Source organism: Nelumbo lutea, chromosome 7 (genome assembly GCF_056320005.1).
Source record: "Nelumbo lutea isolate HS-2025 chromosome 7, American lotus-T2T, whole genome shotgun sequence".
Classification (NCBI taxonomy): Eukaryota; Viridiplantae; Streptophyta; class Magnoliopsida; order Proteales; family Nelumbonaceae; genus Nelumbo; species Nelumbo lutea.
In genome coordinates, this window is record NC_142690.1 from 37,108,362 (window position 1) to 37,132,188 (window position 23,827).

General features: G+C 35.4%; 1 non-coding gene across 1 annotated transcript; it reads right to left on the minus strand.

Annotated features, from left to right (window-relative positions):
* Positions 1 to 12,016: 12,016 nt before the first annotated feature.
* On the minus strand, positions 12,017 to 12,123 carry LOC148846115 (small nucleolar RNA R71). Its single transcript, XR_016102678.1, has one exon. It is a non-coding gene; the product is annotated as a small nucleolar RNA R71 (small nucleolar RNA).
* Between the last annotated feature and the right edge of the window lie 11,704 nt (positions 12,124 to 23,827).

The following is a 23,827-nucleotide window of genomic DNA, read 5'->3' on the forward strand; positions in this document are numbered from 1 at the left end:
TCTTCTTCTTCTTTTTTACTTGGAGGGGCCTACACTTAATCCTGTCATTGTTAGTGAAAAAAAGTGTATTCGATGTCAGTTTGCTAATCTCTTAAAGATCGATGAGGTCTTATTAGATGGGACGAAACGTTGCTTAGGACATGGTTCAAAATCAAAATATAGGAGGCTCAAATATTCTTTTGACATAGGTTTTAGATGCTTGAATTGACAAATTGGGCCTTTAGCACTTTCTTTTTTGGTTATTCTTTTCCCTTTTTTTCCTTTCTTTTTTTATTCCCTTTAGATGTGAAATGCTTTTCATGTTTTACAATGCCATGAGTCATACATCTTTCTTGATCCAGGATGACTTTTTGTTGGGGTGAAGAATGAGATGGGGTTAGGATGGAGTTGGAAACAGATGTTCAACTTAGTTGCCCTGTTTTTTTTTTTCCTTTTTTCTTCAAAGTTGCACTTTCCTGACTTAGTTTTTCCTTTTGACTTTATCCCCCCTTTTTTGACTTGTTGTAAGGGCGTTCAAACATTTGACATTTGTCACTTAAAACATGGGGTTTAGTCAAAGAAGAGGTTCAAAGGATTGGTTAGTGGATTAAAGACATGGTGAAATGATTGATAGATGGCCTCCCTTCATCTCTTGATTGATGTATGACTTATAAAATGAAATACATGTTAAGCTTGTTCCCAATTGATCCTTCAAGGGAGAAGTATTACTCTTTGACAATGTTGGGGTCCTTTAGTGAACTTTCCCCTAGTTCTTTTTGCCCCTTTTTATTTTCATATTTTTTCTTTCCTTTTCTATCTATCTTTTTTTTTTTTGCCCCTTGATTTTTCTTTTAATTCAAGCATCTTTGGAAACTTGTGGGTTTTGTCAAAAAAGAATTTAGATGAAAGGCCCAAATGTGCTGACTATCGTCTGAATGAATGATAAGGAATTGAGGAAAATGATCGATCGAAAATGGCCTCCAGTCCTTTCTTTGATCAATCAACAATTGACCATGGTTTTGATGACTTGATGCTGACTTAGGAGTAGCCACTACAAAGTTGATTTAATACCCTATTGCCTTTAGTGCTTATGCTACCCATGGTTGACCCCTTCTCCAAAAATTTCCACTCAGCAACCAACTTTTCTCAAGAACATACCAATGAGACTTGTTGCAAGTTTTCGATCATCAAATCTAGATAGAATGGAAGGATAAATTGGGTCCAATTGAATTCATTGTTTTATCAGGAGTAAGCATTAGGACAGAAACATAGAGTGATAAAAGGCACAAAACAAGATTTCATTAAGTAAAAACTGAGTACACTGAGCTTTTAAGAAACAAAGAAAAACAAAGTTCAATGCGAATGTTCTTTAGGTGGCAATATGTCCATAAGCTTGAGTCGTAGGGTTGTATTGGCCATCATCGATGAGACGTTGGATAGCATACTTTAATTGCCAACATTCATTGGTCTCATGTCCTAGTCCTTGATGGTAGGCATAATAAGCCTTTTGGTTGAAATTCTTTGGATCCGTAGGCGGCTTCCAAGGCAATAAATGAAGGTATCATTTCTTGACCAAGATGGGCAAAAGTTGGGAAGGTTGGCAAGGTAACAGGCTGAACTTCTTCACTTCTTTCATGGATGGTTGAGGCAGTGGCATAGGATTGGAAATAAAAATTGGTGGTGTTATTCCTGTGTGGGAGATTAGCCAATCAACTTTCAAGGTTAACACGTTCACTGTTTTTCGAAGTTCTTCGATCTCTTGTTGGATTTTGAATTGATCTCTGGTAGGTGTGGTCATCTTTCCTGCTAAGAGCATTAGACTTTAGATGAAATGCAAACATGCAAATATGCATGAAATGAATGCAAGCAATTCCTAAACTATTTGGGTTGGTACTTAGAGGGTGTCTAGGTGGATAACCTAGGGTTTTAGGGGTATTTGAGGGTCCTAAGGTTTTTTTACTTTTATTTGGTTATCGAGTTGCACCCAAACACCAATGCCTAGGCTGCCTACGTACCCCTTGTGAGGGATCAGACTAGTCGTAGCTCTTGAAAATGTTACACTTTTGATTACATATTTTAGTTATATTTTAAGAGATATTCTTCGACATTGATTAGATCTTGGATGTTGACCTTGATAACTGTGCAATTGTTCATTGAGTGCCCTAGTACTTGGTGATAAGAGCAGTACTTGCCTAACTTGAAGCTCTTTGGTAGGGGATTGAGAATTGGTTTAGGTGACAAAGGTGCTAAATATCCACTCTCAATCAGTCGAAGAAGCAATTAAGACTACAAAAGGAGGAGAGTGAATCGTTTCTAGACTTTTCTAGTTAAAGTTCGATGCTTCTATGTTGAAAAAGAAGGTTGATGTATAGCGTCAACTACAATAGGTTCTTTGATCTCAACCAAGGGATTTGGGGATGCTAAGTGGATTTTCTTGTCCTTAGCTCCCCATTCGCGTGCACCAGTCTTTTGTAATTAAGGAAAGCTTGTCCTATGTCATCCTAAGTTGTTCTAGATCATCAAAACTCTTGATAAGATGTTCACCAATTTGCTCCATGTTCTCCAATTGTTTAGGTATCCAATCCAAAGTGGATACTTTTAGTCTCTTATTTAGGCTAACTAGATCCGTCATTCTTGTGGAGTTTTGGGATTTTAACCTAGGAAGGTTCAGGTTAGGACTTGATTAATTTTTTTTTGGCTAGGATGCTTGCATGTCTTTCATGTCTTTCATCTTGGCTAATTCTTCTTGGTAAAGCACAATTGACAAAACATGCTCGATGGGAGGTTGATGAGAGGCTTGTTCCATGATGATCCTAAAAGGGTTCTTTTTATTTTAAGAGGGATTTAGAATTTTGATTTGATTTGTCTTGATGTTTTAAAGTTGGTTGCCTAAAGGGCCTATGTTGTTGGTTCTATAAGGTATCAATCTAGGTTATAGGCATCTAACGGGTGGGAATAAACTGGTGTGGGCTAAGTACTAGTGCTAGGGATGCAACATGCAGTGACATGTGGTATGCTCATGCAAATGATGAAGTGTGGGCAAAAAACAATGGAAAACCACGATAAAACCGACCTACCCCTAGTATGCACCTAGAGCTATTGATGTTGCTATAACTTGGCCAACTAGATATTGGATTCTAAGCATGATTGGGTTGAGGTTAAACTTGACTTGTGAGGGTGTATGATGCTATGGGTGAGGTAGAGGTAATAGATTTGGTGTGAAGTGCTAGGGTTGATGGGATTCCAGAGGTGTCGATCCTACAGTGGGTGTGACTACTAGTCAGAGGAGTCCTAAGAAGGCTAGAAGTGTAGGTGGTTAGATAGGATGGCTTCCTTGGAGAGGGTGAAGGGAACCTAGCAAGGATGTTAAAGAATGAAAGAATCTATGGTCAATTAGAATAGGCCATGCAAGGGGAACGTCTTAAATTAGTGGACCTCTATCAAAAATTAAAAAGCATTTAGAAAGTAAAAAACTAAGGTTGCGCTTGAAGTTGGAAAACAAATGCAATGTTTTAAAGAAACATTGAAAAAATCTTTTGGGGCTTAAGGAAAGAGCATTAATGAACTTTGGTATTTGCTCAAGTTTGTGACACGTTGATTTTTGCAATTGACTTGAAATTATGTGAGTTAGGATTTGATAAAGAGGCTTTATTCGATAATCCTTACAATAGAATCTTGTGGTTTGATAATTTTATTTCACCTCAATTTATGGGCCTTTCCTTTATCATGATTTTGTTGACTTGATATATAGATTGGGAATTGATGCTATTTGGTACATTTGTTCTTTTCCTCGTTTTATTATTAATTTCGGGTCTTGGGCAAGTAGTGTTGTAATTAGGATCAAGTTCTAATCTAGAAAATACACTTGGTTTTAGAAAAGATTTTTGGGTTTTGGAAATTGTTAAGGAAACGTCGAGGGTATTGAGTCCTTGCATTGTGCCTATGAAACAATAATCTTTTTAATGTTGCTTCTTAAGAGAAAACTCATTGGGTCAAACATTTACTTAGTTTGGAAAAGAGCAAGATAGATATTTGATGGATAATGAGAATGTCTTTTTGATACTGGATAAGAAAATATCCATCCCTACACCATATGTATACCTACTTGACATCTTGGAGTATCCTTTGATATTGGTCTAAACATCTACTTGGCCTAATGTTCAGTTGAGGGAATGGAGTATCCTTTGATATTGGTCAAGGGAGGGCTAGACCCTTTCCATGTATATCTACTTGAAACTCCTGGAGTGGGTCAAGGTGGTGTTTTGATGTACTTTCCAAGAGTTGGATTCAATGCATCTTACTTATCTAAACAAATGATGAAAAATGTCATAATGGCCTTTTGATGCTACTTCTTAAGAGCTAAGCTCATGGAGTCATGCATCTACTTAGCCAAAGAGATGGAAATAATGAAAAAGGGGTTAAAAATAGTCTTTTGATGCTACTTTTCAAGAGCTAAGCTCATAGAGTCATGCATCTATTCATCCAAGAAATAGACATAGGATGAAGAATAGTAGAAGTGATCAAGATGGCCTTTTGATGCTACTCCTCAAGAATTGTACTCATAGAATCATGCATCTACTTAGCCTTGAGAACAACAACCTTGAGTGGCAAGATAGGTTTTTCTAAGTATTTCGAATGGAAATTTTAGATTTGGAGAACTTAATGGATTTTCATTTTGATTTCAGATTTGATTGAGTTTTTGGGCGTAACATTGATAGATTAAAGGGTAGTTTGTTTTTTTTTTCTAAATTAAGTTTCTTTTCTTCTTTAAGTGATTTAAGGTTTATTTTGATCTTACTTCAAATGATGATAACCACATAGTGCAACACTCTGAGTGCTTTAGTCCTAATTATGCTAAGGTTCTTCTATCCTACTTTCATCTAAGGCTTCTATATATGGGCACACTAGGTGCAATGCACGGAGTTGTTAGGTGGGTTCTAGACTCTGAGATTCTAACAAGGTTGCTAGCCTTTAAACCTCCACCCATGGACAAATGGGCTTCTTTAGTTGGTGGTTAGTTTAATAGGTAAAATGGGATTCTAATTTTATTTAAATGAACTGTGAGTGTTCAATCATGCAAGAAAATGAATAAGAAAATAAAATAAAATAAGGGGAGAATGCAGCCACATGTTTAAGTTTGAAAACAATCCTATAAGTCTCTAAGTGGCCACATTTGGGATCTAATAGAAGCTAAGTTCTCTTGATGATTCTTTATCTAAATCAAGGAGGAGAAAAGTGTAGAACAATGAACAAATGTAGTTTATTGCTACCGAAAACTAAGCTAATCATATTCAGTTATAGAGGAACAAAAAAACTACAGATTTTGAGAGACTACCAAAGGTAAAGAAGGGAAGTGAAAAAAACCCAAAAGAAAACAAAGGAAAAAGAACCCAAAAAAACAAAAAATAAAGAAGGGGCCTGGCAGACGAGAACTGTACGATTTTATTGCTATACCAAAGGCTAGTCGCAATAGACACTTAGTGCGCTATGATAGGGGTGCAATGCGATAACAGGGTGTGGAAAGGGTAGATGGGTGCGATGAGTGGAAAGGAGGTGAGGTGAACAAATTCTAAGTTGTGATTTTGGGTTCTTGGGTTGCGATGAGGTTGGGTTGAGTTGTGATGAACCTTTGAGTTGCGGTGAGGTTTGGTTGAGTTGCAATGAACCTATGGGTTGCGATGAGGTCAGGTTGAGTTGCGATGAACCTTTGGTTTGCGATGAGGTTGGGTTGAGTTGCAATGAACCTATGGGTTGCGATGAGGTTGGTTTGAGTTGCAATGAACCTATGAGTTGTGATGAGGCTCTAAGAAAGTGTGATTTTGGACTTCTAGGTTGTGATGAGGTTGAAAGGAAGTGCAGTTTTGGACTTTTGGGTTACGATGTGGTTGAAAGGAAGTGCGATTTTGGACTTCTGGGTTGCAATAAGGTTGAAAGGGGAGCACATTTTGGATTTCTGGGTTGCAATAAGGTTGAAAGGAAGCCTGATTTTGGACTTCTGGGTTGCGATAAGGTTGAAAGGATATGTGATTTTGGACTTTAAGGCTGTGATAGAGATGAAATGAGGTGTGATTTTGAAGAAGTGTTTCGGGTGAGACCTTGGTTGAGATTTTGACAAAGGTGTGATTATGGGTGAAGGTTCGGGTGCAATTTTGAACTGGGAATGGCTTTAGGTGGTTGTGCTGGAAAGGTCTATCACACCCAACCTTCTTGAGGTGTGATTTTGAATCGCGAAATAGCAAGGTCATAAACTTACCAATGTAAAACAAAAAGAAATCGAGTTTGAACCACTCCCAATAAAGGTTCTAGTTCTCTCTAGTGGAGTCATCAGCTATGAGCTCCAGGAAGCTCATGGCCGGCTCAAAAGATTTGGAGTTGCCACCCAGTTTTTAGAGGAAATGGGCCCTCATTTTTAGCTGTAAAAAGTAGATCTAAGTCTTTGATAGTGACTCTGTTTTCCATGGGAAAGGCACACAACCAAGAGATTTCGGGTTTTGAGGATTGGGAGAGGGAAGGTATTAGGCACTCCTCTCTCCAAGTTGCGGTAGCAGCCCAATACAAGAGTTCTTCAAACTCAGCAGCTTCTTTTGAAGAAAAACATAAATGGTTGCAAGAATTTCTTAAATCCAGAGGAACATGCTTTCAACTTCTCCTAAGACTGATGTTGAGGTGATGTTATTGGGTCTTAGGTACTGATTTCCCTAAGACCCTCACATCTTCGCCTCTACTCTCAGTCGAGAAGGAATTGCAAGCCATGTTTCTCCAACATTTCAGAACCTCAAGCAACCTAGAAAAACTAAAAAAGAAGAGACTCACCTTTTTGTATGTACCTTGTCAAAAGATTTCCAATAGCTAAAAGGACTTCAAACGAAACTTGAGTAAGACACAACACTGTGTTGAGCTTTTTGGTGTTAAGTTTTGAAGATGGGAGATGAGGCTTTAGCTTGGCTTTAGGGACTTTTGTAGGTAGGTAGGTAGGCATGGATTAGGGTGATGAGTCAAGTGGATGGTTCTAATCTAAAAAATATATGGTCGATAATGGTAATCATTCAGGCCATTCAAATGAGATCTTGATGTTTTTGCGGTTGGTTGTTGAAGATTCGTGGTGGAATTCGCTAGTTGATTGTTTCCTAATGATCTTGAGGTGATGGATGTGTTGGATTTGATTTTGAGGAGTTGGAGTTTGCATAGATCGGGACCATTAAAAAAGAAGTTGGCTAGATGAATGGTAGACTGTGTAGTTTGGTCATGAAAATTGTCATGTAATGATGAACTTACAATTTATCTATATTTTATGAGGTTTTTGCATGAAATTTTATAATGGTTTAATTAAATTTTTGCCGTATTTTAGCTTGATTGCAAGAAAGATTTCAGGGGGAGCCAAATCAACAAAAAAAAGGCAAAAGCAAGAAAAGAAAACCCAAAAAAAGACCAATTTCAGTCCAGCCCGGTCATGGAAGCAAGAGAGAGCACTTCGGCCCAAAAAGAGCAAGTGAATTCCTTGAGAAAACCCCAGAAAATAAAGCCTAGCTATGAGGAGAATTCGGCCCAGCAAGGAAGGCCCATTTTTAGCCCAAATAACAGCCTAGAGTGTAGCCCACATGAGCTCAAAAGCAAGCTAAGTTGTAGCCCAAATAGCAGCCCAAAGGGAGCTAGGGGCGGCAACTTCTAGGAGTTTCTTGAAGAGAAGGAGGGAGCACTCTAGAAGGTTCATGAGGGGTGTAATACACCCCATTCTAGAGGCTTCAAGAAGGGGCAAGAGCCCCCTTGAAAAACTATATAAGGAGGCCTCTAGGAGGGGAGAAAGTTGTTCAATTGCTTGAGAGAAAGGCTCTCCCACTCTTAGAGGTTCAGCCACCTTGAGAGAAGAGAAGAGAAGAAGGCTAGGCGCAAGGAAGAAGAAGAAGAAGGGCTGAAGGAAGTTCAAGACAAGCAAGCTAGAAGAAGAAGGTGAGTTCGAATTGAGGGATTGTGATTCAAAGATTTTTTGTAATAAATCATTTGTAGTTTCATTCTCTTTTGATTTGAATTCAGTTTCTTAGTTATATGTTCTTTCTTCTTTCTCCTTGTTTCCATTCTTCCTTGATGTATTTCAGCTTGTAAAATTTCAGTTCAGCAATCTAATTCTTTTTGATTCATTCAAATGATCATGCATTGTACTTGAAGTTTCTTGAATAAGGGTGTGATTGCAGATCAATTCGGCCAACTAACCTTCAAAACTCAGATCTGAATTCTCAGATCTGAGATTGCAAGATCTGAATTGCTTGAAAGAGAATTCAGATCTGCAAATTTCAGATTGGGCGAATTAATCTACAGCTTGGAATTCCTAGAGTGCTTGAGAGAGACTCTAGGAATTCAGATCTACTATTCAAGAACTGAATTGAGTGCAAGGTTAGAGATAACTTGCACAATTCAGTTGGTGATCAATTCAGATTTGAATTGATGCCTTAGAAGTGTTTGAAGAAATGCATGCATGGGGATTAGATTCTTGCTAGAGATAGAAGAACCGTCACTCATGCATAGGATGAACATGCGCTTGAGAGAGGCTGTTCATGACCTTGGGGTTTCATCAAACCAAGGCTCAATCATGATTCATTCGAATGATCCAAATTGATAGATTGCTGAATTCTGAGATTGACATTTACTGCTTACTCTTCTAACCTGAATTGAAGGCAATTGGACCAATGATTTAGATAGATTTTAATTTAGGATTTCTTAGCTTTCATTAGAGTTTTGATTTATTTGTTGATCAGATAAGAAATGTTCAATTTAGTATTGGTAATTGTTTCCTAAATCCTCGTGGGAACGATACTTCACTCACTACTTTATTACTTGAACGGCTAGTGCACTTGCTAGTGTCACAATGAGCCACACATCAAGTTTTTGGCGCCGCTGCCGGGGATTTATAGAAGCAATATTAGGAAACATTGAGCATTCTTAATCTGATCTCATTCAGCATTGCATTCATAGTTGGGTTAATTTGCTAACTTTTTCATTTCAGCTTGGACTGCAACTGCTGTACTACTGTAGTTATGTTTCTTCTTTCTTAAGTAGATTACTTTCTTTTTTTTGGTTTCAGTTTCATTTTAATAAAGGCATATTTGATTTCTATTCAATCTTGGTGTTGTTCCCTTCAAAATGAAAAAAAAAAAGGAAAAAAATTCACATAAAGATGAGTGTTGCAGATCTGAGTTGCATTCGGCACTCAGATCAGCAGATTTCAGATCTGCAGCACTCAGCCGAAAAGAGTTGCTTGTGTTTCAGATTTTATTATTCTTTTCTTTCATTACAAAAAGAAAAAAAAAACAAATGAAAAAAAAAAGGGGGAGATCTTTTGAACAACCAGAGGAGCAATTGAGAATTCGGATCAGAACTCAGATCTGAGTTCAGATCTGAATTCTGCTATTGCAGATTTGCAACAGTTCAGATCTGAGTTCCTCTGAACTCAGACCTGAACTGATGAAATTTTGAGGGGAATTGGGTGTCATCACCACCCCAATTCACCCTAGGGCACTTCTGCTATTCCCCAAAAACAATTTGGTAGCAATAACTGAAGGTAAGGCAATTGAGATTTCAGATCCGAACTCAGACTTGAGTTCAGACCTGAACTCTGCTATAGCAGAACTGCAATACTCAGAAAAAAAAAAAAATCTGTTCTCAGCCCTTTATTATTCTTTTCTTTCGTTGCAAAAAGAAAAAAAATATATATTTAGATAGTGAAAAAAAAAAAGAGAGAGAGAGAAAGAACCATGGAAACCAAGGATTCGGATCAGAACTCAGATCTGAGTTCAGATCTGAGTTCTGCTGTAGCAGATCTGCAACAGTTCAGATCTGAGTTCTCTTGAACTCAGACCTGAACTGATGTAAATTTAAAGGATAATTGGGGGTTATCGTCACCCCAATACACCCTACAAAAAATCTGCTATCTCCCAAAAACAATTGGATAGTCATGGTTGAAGAAATTCGGATCTGCAACCACCTAGATCTGAACTGGGGTTGTGAACAGAGCAGGATACAGGGCATACTTTGCTGTATTAAATAACTTGTACTCCGATCTATCTAAGCTGATTTGGTTGAAGAAAAGTATATTTAATCTGAGAATTTTTTTATGCCTCAAGAGATTTCATGAAAAGTGGCACTTCCACACCATTTTTCTATTAGAGTTCAAACCTATAGCAGGGCTACTATAGCAGACCTGCTACAGCAAGACTGAACCAGGGCAGGTTTTGAACAGGTTTGTATTACAATTAACATTACTAAATTGGCATTGTGAATTGTCCTAGGCAGATCTTTGAAATTTTTTTTCAAGATAGATAGCTCTGATTTCAGCTGTGCATGAATAGAAAGTCTAACAGATCTGAATGGGTGTGTGCAGCCGTGTGTACTACATTCCAATAAGTGTATACTCCATCAAGGGCTACATTGATGGAGCCATGTTTCTTCTCTTGATACTTGATTGTTCCATCTTAGTTTCAGTTTTAATATAGCTTATGCAAATCAAATTTCTCTTCTTCTTTTGGTTCTAAAAAAAAATACAAATAAATAAATAAATAAATCTCAAAATGAGTTCAGATCTGAATTGCATTCATCAATCAGACCTGCACTCATCCAAAAAGATTTTGGTTGCATTGCTGTATTTTGTTTTAGTTTTCTTCCTTTAAAAAAAAAAAAAGGAAAGAAAAGAAAAATAGATAAAGAAAAGAAAAAGAAAATAAGATCCCAGCATCCACACCATGGTGAATACAGGTCTGATTTCAGATTATTTTTTTCTACTGATTGATTTCGGTTTTGTGCAGATCTGTATACAGCATGTTTCATTGCTAATATCAGTAGGTTATCCTACTGAATTGCTCAGTTTTAGTATGGCTACTCCATCTGGTGTTTGGTGATGCATAGCTCATCAAAACAGTGGGCTCAGATCTGATATTTAGTAGCCTTCCAATATGGAAATCAGACCTGAGCACAACTGTACTGTTATCAGCAGCTGCTATTATATTTATTGTTGTTCTCAGTGGCTTCTGAGATTTCAGAGCTGATCTCAATTTTGTGTAGAACTGATGTCTGAATTGCTATCAATCCTTTGTACATTGACTTCAGTTTAGTGTATTGACCTTCAGTAGCACAGAAGAGCCTTTTAATATGAAACTCAGACCTGAACACAATCACTGCTGATCCGCACTTGGCTGTCCTCAGTAGCTACTAAGATTTCATAACTGTATATTACTGTTCTCAGTAGCTACTGAGATTTCAGCTCTCAGCAGTTTAGATCTGTGTAATTAAATCCCGTCCCTGATTTCAGCAATATAAAGAAGAGGAATTTGTAAACTGTTGTTCTACTCAGAGATTACTGAATTCAGACCTGTTTGTAAATTGCTACTGAATTCTGTATATTGAATAAAATGTTGATATGCTTTTAGTTAGCTGCATTTATTTATTTTAGGATGTAGGTTTGTATATTCCAATACTTCACTTTACATTTTCAGTTGTAATAGGATTAGTTATTTATTTTCTTTTGTGAATATTGGCCTTTTTATTGCTTTGACCTTTACAGTTTATGACAAGCAGACCTGAACTAGAAGAGATCCTTTACGACCCGGAGATTGAACGGACTCTCCGTGTCCGTTTGAGAGCTGCTAAGCAAGTCAGACAAGAAGCACAAGAAATGGCTGAACAAAGAACTATGATGGATTATGCCAAGCCTACCCTCACCGGGACTGTCTCCAGCATTATCAGGCCAACTATTGCTGCCAATAACTTCGAAATTAAACCGGCCATAATCCAAATGATACAAAATACGGTTCAGTTTTGTGGTATGGCCCATGAGGATCCGAATGCCCATATTGCTAACTTCTTGGAAATCTGTGACACCTTCAAACACAATGGGGTAAGTGATGATGCCATCCGACTGAGGTTATTCCCATTTTCTTTGAAGGATAAAGCCAAAGCTTGGTTGAACTCATTACCGGCAGGATCTATAGCCACATGGGACGAAATGGCCAGCCGTTTTCTCTCTAAATATTTTCCCCCTTCTAAAACTGCTAAAATGAGGAATGACATCACTACTTTTTTCCAGCAAGAGGGGGAATCTCTCTATGAGTCCTGGGAACGTTACAAGGAGCTACTAAGGAGGGTTCCTCACCATGGCCTTCCGATTTGGCTGCAGGTGCAAACATTTTATAATGGTCTGACCGATTCAAACAAGACCATCTTAGATGCAGTAGCTGGGGGCTCCATAAACAATAAGACTCCCGAGGTTGCCCATGCACTCATCGAGGAGATGGCAGCCAATAACTACCAATGGCATTCAGAAAGGACACCAGTTAGAAAGCAGCATGGCCTTCATAATGTGGATACATACACAGCTCTCTCTGCACAAATAGGAGCACTTAGCAAAAAATTTGATGAGATGCAGATGGCAGCTATGCATATACAGTATGATAAGTGTGGGGGAGGCCATGATAGCACTGAATTCCAAGTTGGCAGTCAGACTTTTCAGTCCACAGAACAAGTAGACTTTGTTGGCAACTTTACAAGATAGCTAGGAAATCAGTACCATCATGCCCATAACCCCGGATGGAGAGGCCACCTGAATCAGCATGCACCTAAGCCTTTCCACCAAAACTTCTATCAGCCGGAACCGAAATCTAACTTGGAGGAGCTGATGACCAAGTTCATAGCTAGTGCGGAAAATAGATTTCAGAAAAACGAAACATCGATAAGGAACTTGGAAACTCAGGTTGGGCAGCTGGCACAGATGATTTCAGAAAGGGCTCCGGGTACCTTACCTAGTAACACCATGGTAAACCCAAGGGAACAAGAGGCTGTTGGGAGAATTCCCAATTCAGATACTTAGTCATAAACTGTCTTACTTGCTTTTTGTTTTTATTTTTCATAGCATTTAAGTTTAGTTAGTTTTTCTTAGAATTTAATTGAATAAAGATACTGATCTCCTCTTCTAGTTTGCAAGTGATTTCTAGCAGAAGAAGTTTTCCACCGACAACATATTGCAGAATTTAAGAATGATCTTCAGGGAAGTCCTCTAAATACCTCCTATTACTTGATGATGCTCTTGCTAGTTTTATTGTTACTGCCTAACACTACGAACATTGAGGACAATGTTCATCTTAAGTGTGGGGGAGTGAGCCCGAGGCTAGGGTATGGGGGCTGAAACCATGCACCCCAACACACATATGCAGGCAATGACATAACCAATAAAAAAAAAAAAAAAAAAAAAAAAAAAAAAAAAAAAAAAAAAAAAAGACTGGAACCCCTCAAGTTCATTACTATTTATTTGATGATTTTTTAAGAAGGAATTCAATGAGTTGAGGGAGACTGATGTACTTGTTAAGTTTTTATTCTTGTGAATGACCCAATTTGATTTATGCAGGAGAAAAGGGGAGCTGAATATGCCTTTCAGCATGACTAGCCCTAACTTCCTTCATGTGTATGGAAGCCCTTGATTTCATTGTTAATGGTCAAGAGAGCTAGTGCACATCTGAAGTGCTAATTCTTGAGGTTCAATAATTGCAAAGAAGGACAAAAGCCCAAATTGACTCCGCTATTCTGAGCTGAATAGTAAAACTATCCGCTTAGAACATGAGTCCTATTTACCTACCTCAAACAAGTGACCAGTGTGAGATGGAGCATAAGATGCACTCACACCAAAAAAAAAAAAAAAAAAAAAAAAAAAAAAAAAAAAAAAAAAAAGAGAGAAAAGTGTGAGATGGAGCATAAAATGCACTCACACCGAAAAGAAAAAAAAGAAAAAAAAAAAAAAAAAAAAGGTGAGATGGAGCATAAAATGCACTCACCCTTAGAAATAAGTAATTGTGGTGACAATCGAGGTTCAAAGGGGCACTCTAAAGTTGAACTCTCATTGAGATTTAGTTACAGATGTGAAACTCAGTGAAATTTGATTATTAACCTTGAACAATTAAAGAGCTGATTTATATATGAATTAGGAGTGAAGGCTAGACTATGATGAAATTCATATTCTCCTTTCCTCGGATCTGATACATATCTTAAATGGTAATTTACAAGAATAAGAGTTAAGCACTTACAAAAGTTCCCCGACTACTCAATGCATTTCTATCTTAAAAAGTTCACCAGGTAAATGGTGAGAACAGAAGGGGGGAATGTTAAGTTTATGGCTGATGTCTTTGCTTAAGGACAAGCAAAAGCTTAAGTGTGGGGGTATTTGATGAACTTACAATTTATCTATATTTTATGAGGTTTTTGCATGAAATTTTATAATGGTTTAATTAAATTTTTGCCGTATTTTAGCTTGATTGCAAGAAAGATTTCAGGGGGAGCCAAATCAACAAAAAGAAGGCAAAAGCAAGAAAAGAAAACCCAAAAAAAGACCAATTTCAGTCCAGCCCGGTCATGGAAGCAAGAGAGAGCACTTCGGCCCAAAAAGAGCAAGTGAATTCCTTGAGAAAACCCCAGAAAATAAAGCCTAGCTATGAGGAGAATTCGGCTCAGCAAGGAAGGCCCATTTTTAGCCCAAATAACAGCCTAGAGTGTAGCCCACATGAGCTCAAAAGCAAGCTAAGTTGTAGCCCAAATAGCAGCCCAAAGGGAGCTAGGGGCGGCAACTTCTAGGAGTTTCTTGAAGAGAAGGAGGGAGCACTCTAGAAGGTTCATGAGGGGTGTAATACACCCCATTCTAGAGGCTTCAAGAAGGGGCAAGAGCCCCCTTGAAAAACTATATAAGGAGGCCTCTAGGAGGGGAGAAAGTTGTTCAATTGCTTGAGAGAAAGGCTCTCCCACTCTTAGAGGTTCAGCCACCTTGAGAGAAGAGAAGAGAAGAAGGCTAGGCGCAAGGAAGAAGAAGAAGAAGGGCTGAAGGAAGTTCAAGACAAGCAAGCTAGAAGAAGAAGGTGAGTTCGAATTGAGGGATTGTGATTCAAAGATTTTTTGTAATAAATCATTTGTAGTTTCATTCTCTTTTGATTTGAATTCAGTTTCTTAGTTATATGTTCTTTCTTCTTTCTCCTTGTTTCCATTCTTCCTTGATGTATTTCAGCTTGTAAAATTTCAGTTCAGCAATCTAATTCTTTTTGATTCATTCAAATGATCATGCATTGTACTTGAAGTTTCTTGAATAAGGGTGTGATTGCAGATCAATTCGGCCAACTAACCTTCAAAACTCAGATCTGAATTCTCAGATCTGAGATTGCAAGATCTGAATTGCTTGAAAGAGAATTCAGATCTGCAAATTTCAGATTGGGCGAATTAATCTACAGCTTGGAATTCCTAGAGTGCTTGAGAGAGACTCTAGGAATTCAGATCTACTATTCAAGAACTGAATTGAGTGCAAGGTTAGAGATAACTTGCACAATTCAGTTGGTGATCAATTCAGATTTGAATTGATGCCTTAGAAGTGTTTGAAGAAATGCATGCATGGGGATTAGATTCTTGCTAGAGATAGAAGAACCGTCACTCATGCATAGGATGAACATGCGCTTGAGAGAGGCTGTTCATGACCTTGGGGTTTCATCAAACCAAGGCTCAATCATGATTCATTCGAATGATCCAAATTGATAGATTGCTGAATTCTGAGATTGACATTTACTGCTTACTCTTCTAACCTGAATTGAAGGCAATTGGACCAATGATTTAGATAGATTTTAATTTAGGATTTCTTAGCTTTCATTAGAGTTTTGATTTATTTGTTGATCAGATAAGAAATGTTCAATTTAGTATTGGTAATTGTTTCCTAAATCCTCGTGGGAACGATACTTCACTCACTACTTTATTACTTGAACGGCTAGTGCACTTGCTAGTGTCACAATGAGCCACACATCATGTAACTAAGTTGTAGTTTTTCAAGTCTAGAGAAGATTTTTTATCAAGGTTCTTATTTGTCCTGTGGATTGTGTCAAAGGAGGATTTTTCTGGTTTGGAAGGTTTTAAGTTGGTCTAGTTGTGTTTCAAGTTTTTAGAGTTCCAAAGGGGAGTGCAAAGAGGTAGGGTAAAGGGATTGAGCAAAAATTGGGTGCTAACAGCTGCCCTTCTTTGTTGGAGGTAGTAAGTTGCCAAACAGCAAAAAAAAAGAAGCACATGAAGATTTTTGTGAGGGCCAAGAGTTTGGAGGAGGAGATTTTGCTGTTGGAATTTTAGTCAATGTTGAAATTGATGGAATGCAAAACATTTACTTGGAAGGTATTGTACAATCCCAAGCCTTGGAAGGCAATTGCAACAGTCAAACATACACAAGAAAAAAATAGCGGTGCCATCCCAAAAATAGCTAGTATTAGTTGATGTTTGATTTTTTTTATGCTTGCCTGCATATGTTTTGAAGGATTTGATATTTTTAATAGGTTTTTTTTTTTATGGATTTGTTATGTCTATAGGTTAAGTTTGTATGTGTTTGACCTTTTTCTATTGATGATTTGATGAAAGCCTATACATTTGGATTTGATTGGATTTTTTTTTACTGATTAGGTTTTTGAAGATCGAATTTGTTATTTGATGAAATTTTACTAAGTTGATATGGATTTTGGTATTTTTATTTGAATTTTTTAAAGGTGTTGATTTTTATTTAAATATTTGATGAATTTTGAATATTTGATTTTTTTTGCGGGTTTCATTTGATTTAAATATTTTAGAGACTTGTCCCTCAGTTTTGATTTTTGAAATTGGCTATTTGATTTGAATATTTTATGGTTTTTGAATTTTTGTGGGTTTTGATTTTTTAAAATATTTGATTTTTATGGGTTTTATTGAATTTAAATATTTGATGGGCTTTGGCTTTTGATTAGCTATTTGGTTTGAATATTTGATGGTTTTTGAATTTTGATTTTAATTTTTATGGGTTTTGATTTGATTTGAATATTTGATGGATTTTGACTCTTGATTTGAATTATTTGTTTGATTTATGGATTTAAAATAATTGTTGGAAGTATACCAACTTAATATGGGTTTTGACTTTTTTATTTAAGTTTTTACGGGTTTTGATTTTTGAATTCAGTTATTTAAAATGCTTGACAGAAGTTTATGGGTTTTGATTCCCCCCCCCCCCCCTTTTTCTTGAGTTTGTCTTGATTTTTTAAAGCATGTGATGGAAGTTTAATATGGATTTTGTTTTGGGTTTTTATAGGTTTTGATTTTTGAAAGGATTTTGATTTTTGTTTGTTTTTTTATGTATTTTGATTTTTGTTTTAGGATGGATTTTCATTTTTGTTTTGGGTTTTTACAGGTTTTGATTTTGAATATATTTGGTGGATTTCGATTTTTTTGTTTTTGGTTTTTTATAGGTTTCAGTTTTTTGAAATTAGTTATTTGATTTTGAGTTTTTACAGGTTTTGATGTTTGAAAATATTTGATGAAAGTTTAATATGGTTTTTGATTTTTTTATGGGCTTTGAATTTTTTTTTTTTTGATGCTGAAATCATTTTGGAAACTTAACAAAGGTCATGTGATTGCTATAGCGCGTGTTATCATTCTGAAAGGTAATAAGGTCCCTTCAGATAGGAATTACTTGCGCATTAAAACTTTGATAATTCAGGCGACAAAAACTGTGTGGTGCAAAGTGTACGATGTTAAAGTAAGTCCAATGCCCCCCAACAACGGTATGGATTCCATAAAAAGGTGGTTTGAGGATAAGGTGGTTTGGGTCATAACTTATCAAGATTTCTGTGCTTCTGGACATACTGCCATGCATCGGGGGAAAAACGCTTTGAATTCTATAATTGATCGAACTGAAAGTTTTTTCTTTTTTTGAGTGATTTGCCCGAAGGTATCTCACATGGGATTCGCTAGTTGGTTGGTTGTTGAAGATTCGTGGTGGGATTCGCTAGTTGATTATTTCCTAATGATCTTGAGGTGAAGGATATGTTGGAATTGATTTTGAGGAGTTGGAGTTTGCATAGATCGGGGCTGTTAGAAAGGAAGTTGGTATGATGAATGGTAGATATGTGTAGTTTGGTCATGAAAATTGTCGTGTAACTAAGTTGTAGTTTTTCAAGTCTGGAGATGATTTCTGATCAAGGTTCTTATTTGTCCCGTGGATTGTGTCAAAGGAGGGTTTTTCTTGGTTTGGAAAGTTTCAAGTTGGTCTGGTTGTGTTTCACGTTTTTGAAGTGCAAAAGGGGAGTACAAAGAGGTAGGGTAAAGGGACTGAGCAAAAATTGGGTGCTAAGAAGTATAAAATGTAAAAAATATTTTTATTAATGATGAAAATGTAATGCTAAATTTAAAATCAACCTAGAATTAAAATGATGTCATAATCAAATAATAAAATTTTTAAAAATAGAAAATATAAAGAATCACAATAATAAAAAAATAGAGAAAATTTGGGTACATATCTAATGTTATATATTAATAAAAAATAAAATATTGGGTATTCATTTTATTGAACAGAAATAAGTATTCTACATAAGAAATAATTTTATCAATGATGGAAATGCAATACAAAATTTAATGTCAACCTTGAAGTCAAACAATTTTGCTTTTTGGGTGGTGGGTTAGTGGTTTGGGTCAAATGGATTAATCGATGATATGATACATAAATAATAAATCTTTAAAAAATAAAATGGTACAAGTAACCAAAAGAATATATAAAAAATTATACTTTAATTATGTCAAACAAAAATTAAGTATGATAAGTAAAAATTTATTATATAATGTAGATGAAATATATAATTAAAAAATGATCCGAAGCAAAGTTATTTTCTTATCCAGATGGTGGGTCAATGGTTCACCTTTTCAAAGAAACTCATGATGTCATAATTGAATGATAAGTATTTAAAAAGTAGATAGAAAATAAAAAATGAAAAAGTACAGAATTTTGTTGAAAACATTTGGGAGCATTTCTAATGTTCTATATTTATCATATTAAATAATCATAATTGTTAAAATAAGAGTTATTTTTATTTATGACAAAAATGGAATACAAAATTTAATAGTATTAGTAGTAGTAGTATAATTTAAAAGTTCTATGTGCAAATGCATGTGCACATTTTCTATAAGCATTTAAGTTTATTTTTAATCATATTGTTACTTTTGTTAATTTTCAATTTCTAACTTAACTATCATGTATCTAAAATTCAAGTAAATAATATCAAGAAAAATTTCTCATGTGCAAGATGTGCTTAATTACTAGTATATATATATATATATATATATATATATATATATATATATATATATATATATATATATAGATCTCACTTGTGTCTCCTCCTACACATGTGCATATTTATTTTGAAATAAAATCATTAAAAATATAACAAGGCAAAATTAAATCCCTAATGGGTCTTCATTGTCTCTCATAAATTCCATATTTACTCTCTAATAACACCATTATTGTCTCTTTGCCCCCTAATAGTCAATGTTTTAACATCTCCTTCCCTTCTCCATTAAATCTCTCTTTTCCTCTAAAATCTCATTTAATCCCTCCTAGCTCTATCTAATAAAGTAGGGGTGTTAATTAGATGGAATGGGTCAAGCTAAGGGCCTACATAAATAAAGATTTGACTCAGATTAATATCAAAGCCCAAATTTACCCACCAATACATGTGGTGAATCAATTTTCTTCTTTATAAAAGTTAAAAGAAACCATATTTACTTTCCATGGGTTATAAGGTTTTTTTCTATTCTCTTATTAATTTAATGTAGATTTAATTTGTTTTATGGATTCTTCTGGTTCAACAATAAAATCACTTAACATGAGCCTTTGGTTATCTTTGCCAATTCAATTTGTTTTTTAAATTGGTTATTGATCTCATATAGTCATATTAAACACATTTTCAGCAATATAAAAAGGATTAATTTTGAAGCTCAATAACTAAAAAGGAAAATCTACTATTTTATATGTAAAGAACTAGAAATATAAAAAAAAACTTTGGTGATTACTTCATTTTTTCCATTAAAAATATATTTTTAAAAAACAGCCCATGCATTGCACGAGGCACCACTAGTTGAGATAATAAATACAAAAACTATGTCTCTTATATCATTGGTTACTTCCATAATGAGGTGGATTAAAAAAGAAAGAAAATTCAAAAAAGGAGAGAGTTGAGGAAATGGGTGATGTGGCTTAATGTGAGAGGCTAAGAGCAAGAAAGAGAGAGAGAAGGTGAAGAAGAGAGTTGGGAAGGGATATGGGAGAAAGGAGAGAGGTTTAAGGAGAGATGAGAGAAGGAGAGGGCTGCTGACGTGAATTTGCCATATAATATAGTAAATATAACTATGGGGGACTCATGGATCACTCAATATCTGATATGATAATAACAGAGATTAAAAATATTGACATTACATCAATGTTCGGGAAAAACTATATATGCTCTTTTACACGTAATAATGTTAAAGTTGAATTAACCTAAACTTTTTGAGTTTAGGAAATACCATTTGGCAAAAAGAGGTAGTGAATTTGGCTAACTCGAACCCAACCTATTGTCAACCCAAGTCAAAGTTTTAGGGTTGAAATAGGGTTAGGGTCGGGGGTTCAAGTTCAACAACTCAGGCTGGGTTAGGTCTGACCTCAACATGACCTAACCAGGTTTGACTTGCACCTCTAGTTGCAATGGTACTAATGTTTTTCCATTTTTTGTCTAGATTATGCATTCTTAATGTTATCTAGCTGGCTTAAATTATAAAAAAATGTATCTAGAATTAATTATTCACTTTTCTCATTTTGAAGGTATAAACATCATCTTAGAAAACAACCATGACACCAAACATGCCCTTAATTAAAGGAGATTAAAATAATTTAGTGTAAAGTGCAAAGTAGATTATAGTTTGGTTAAACGCGAGATTAAAAGTTGCTCATGTAAAATCAATGGAAGTTAAATACATAAAAATGAATTTTAGTATTTTACCCATTATTCTAAGATAATTACTTACAATATTAGAGAAACCTTCAACCTTAGTCTATGTTCTCAATTTGGAATAGAACCAAAGTTACAAATCTATTCTAGGGTTGTCAACAGATCAGGTTTAGGTCAGGATAGGGTGGTCTCAGTTCCAAACTGAAAATTAATCAGGACAAAACCACATGCCCAAAACCATCCAATATGATGATAAAACAGATTAAAAGGAAATGCATATTTGTACTTTCATATGCACCTCGGAATACATATTTAATTTTTTACAATATGTTAATGATTAGCATGAATTCACCATACATAACATGTGTATAAATACACACATATTATACATTTTATTTGTACACAAAACGTATTTTCTTAATTATATATACATGTATAAATATATCAAATATGTATATGAAAATTTATTATTGAAACTTGTACATATTTTTAATCCTTTTACTCATAAATAAATTCCAAAGATGGAAGCCCAAAATAAATTAATAAAAAATCCTTGCAAATCCGACCAACCCACCTAGGTCCAATTCAAGCCTGAGCCCAGCATGAGTTGTGTTGATTTAAGTTTAGGATGGGCATGGGGTGGATAACCCCGGCTGACCTCGAGTTGCGCAAAGCCTGAGCCCAAGGTTTGAAGCTTAGGGTTGGACTTGGGTTGACCCTCAACCCAATCCAACCCATCCGAGTTGCATCCCTAATGGGTTGGGAGATTTGAGGAGGCATGAATTAAATCCATGATTAATTATTGTAAATAAAACCTATAGTTAACTATACTTTAAACTAAATAAGTTATTATTTTTAATTAACAAAGTTAAGTAAATTAAATACTATAAATTAAGTAATTATTATTAATTAATCAATAATTCTATTAATTAACAACATCACATGGGTTTTAAAAAATTTAGGAGAGTAGATGGTCAAAACCACCCAAAAGATTAACATGATCAAACATGCCAATTCGAATCAAACATGTAATTGAATTAATTAATATTACCTAATTTAACTGACTAAATACTTCATGCAATTTTGCAAAACTTCATCCATTCTGCTACACAATGAATGGATTATTTTTTATGGCATATGTATATCGTATCTACAGTTAACACATATCCGACTTTTTAATGTTGCCGGAAACTAACAATTGCACCAGTCTATGGTTAGACGTTTCCTTCTAATGAGTTGCCGGTGTCCTGAAAATATATTAGGTGCTATTTAGAAGGCATTCAAAGGCCCTCTACGGGTTGGTGACTTGGGTGAATTCTATTTCCACTTGGTTTGGGGACAAATGTAATTCACAATAGCTTAATCTTTAAAAAGAAACATCATTTCTATATATAAAACGGGATAAAATATTGAGTATTTTTGGGACTTTATCTAAGTTAGTGGAATTGCGAAAAGACTAGAGACATTTATTTTGCAAGTAAATAGAAAAATTTAGAGACATTGAAATGGAAGAAGAAGAGATTTACCTACGAGAGTAATATTTTCTTCTCTTATATACAAATCAAACAATGAATGGAGGCAGAGCCCCTGTTTTGGGTCGAAAACGAATTTTTTAGTTTCCCAATGTATTATGTTGGAATGAACAATTTTTTGAAAAGTTTCCAGCTATTTCACAATGCAGAGTTGTGGTTGAGTGTGAGTGAAATAGCCATGGGAAACTGAGAACAAAAATAATTATAGTAAAAAGAGGTTGAGAGTTCAGATTGGAATAAAGGGAGTAAAGGGAGTAAAGGGGTACCAAGTAAATAACTCTACTTATTTACTTCCATTTTAGTTTTTACGGGGGTGGGGAGAACTATTCACATTGATTTACGAAGGAAGAGAGTCATAGTACGGACTACGGAATTTATTCATCCATAACTTCGTTACATGATGCAGACTGGATTCATTTAAATGGCCCACAGATTTGTCCTTGGCTAAAGTTCTAGTCTTTTTTTTTTTTTGGCTCTCATTTCTACAAGAAAATTTCCTGCAAACAATAGTTTATGCAACTCTTGAGTTCTTTGGTCTGCGGATGTGTGCAACGAGTGTAGATTTTGTGCTCACTTTTCCTATGCATTCTCTATTCACCGTGAATTGCAGATATACATCTCAATTCATAATAGAGATGTATGTCTTCAATTCATGGCGGGTGGAGAGAGTGAGTAGAAAATTCCAAGTGGTGTGCAACCCATGACCGGGCATTCTACCAGTTATAAATTCAAAGTCTTTTTTCCTAGACTCTACCTTACCTATTGGGCGAACGTAGGGAGATGGAGATGAATTGCATTCTGGAAATTCTTAGTTTTATAAAGGAAAGAAAATTAATGTGAATAAAATCATATGGATATATAACACCAAAACAAGTCTCTTTAAGATGGCTAAAAATGATTTTTTTCTCTTTTCTCTGAATTTTTTTTTCTTTTTTTTACAGAAGATATGACCTTACATTGAGGCCCCGTTCGTTATCAGGAACCTACGGTTAAATGCACTTACATAGATAAGTGTTTCCTTGGTAATTGCACTTATTTATGTTCTTTTATTTCTTAGGTAATTAAGACAATGACCATTTTAGCCTATAAAATACTATTATTAAGAGACAATTTTGTCCCATCCAAGTGTTGGCAACTTCCCCTGTAGGTAGGGGAGATAGGTAAGGAAAAATAAACTTTTTGTGAATCCCATATAAATAAATAAAAAAAAAAAAACATTAGTATCTTGGTCAATGGGAACCAAAATCCCATTGACCGAGTTTCCCCCCTCAAAATCCGAAAAATGAAAGAAATGGGATTCATGTAACTAAACACAAAGAATTGAAATAGAACTATTGAAAGGTAATAGTCTATTGGAACTTTGAAAGGTATTGACTAGAAATTAGAATAATGAGTCTAACCTAGTCTAATGTTATAAAAATCCATTCATCTCTCTTTCTCTCCTTATATATATTAGGATAAATTTCTTAAACTACCCTTATGGATCAGTTAACTAAGTATTTCCCTACTATTTGATTATTGTCTAATACTATCCAAATTGTTTCT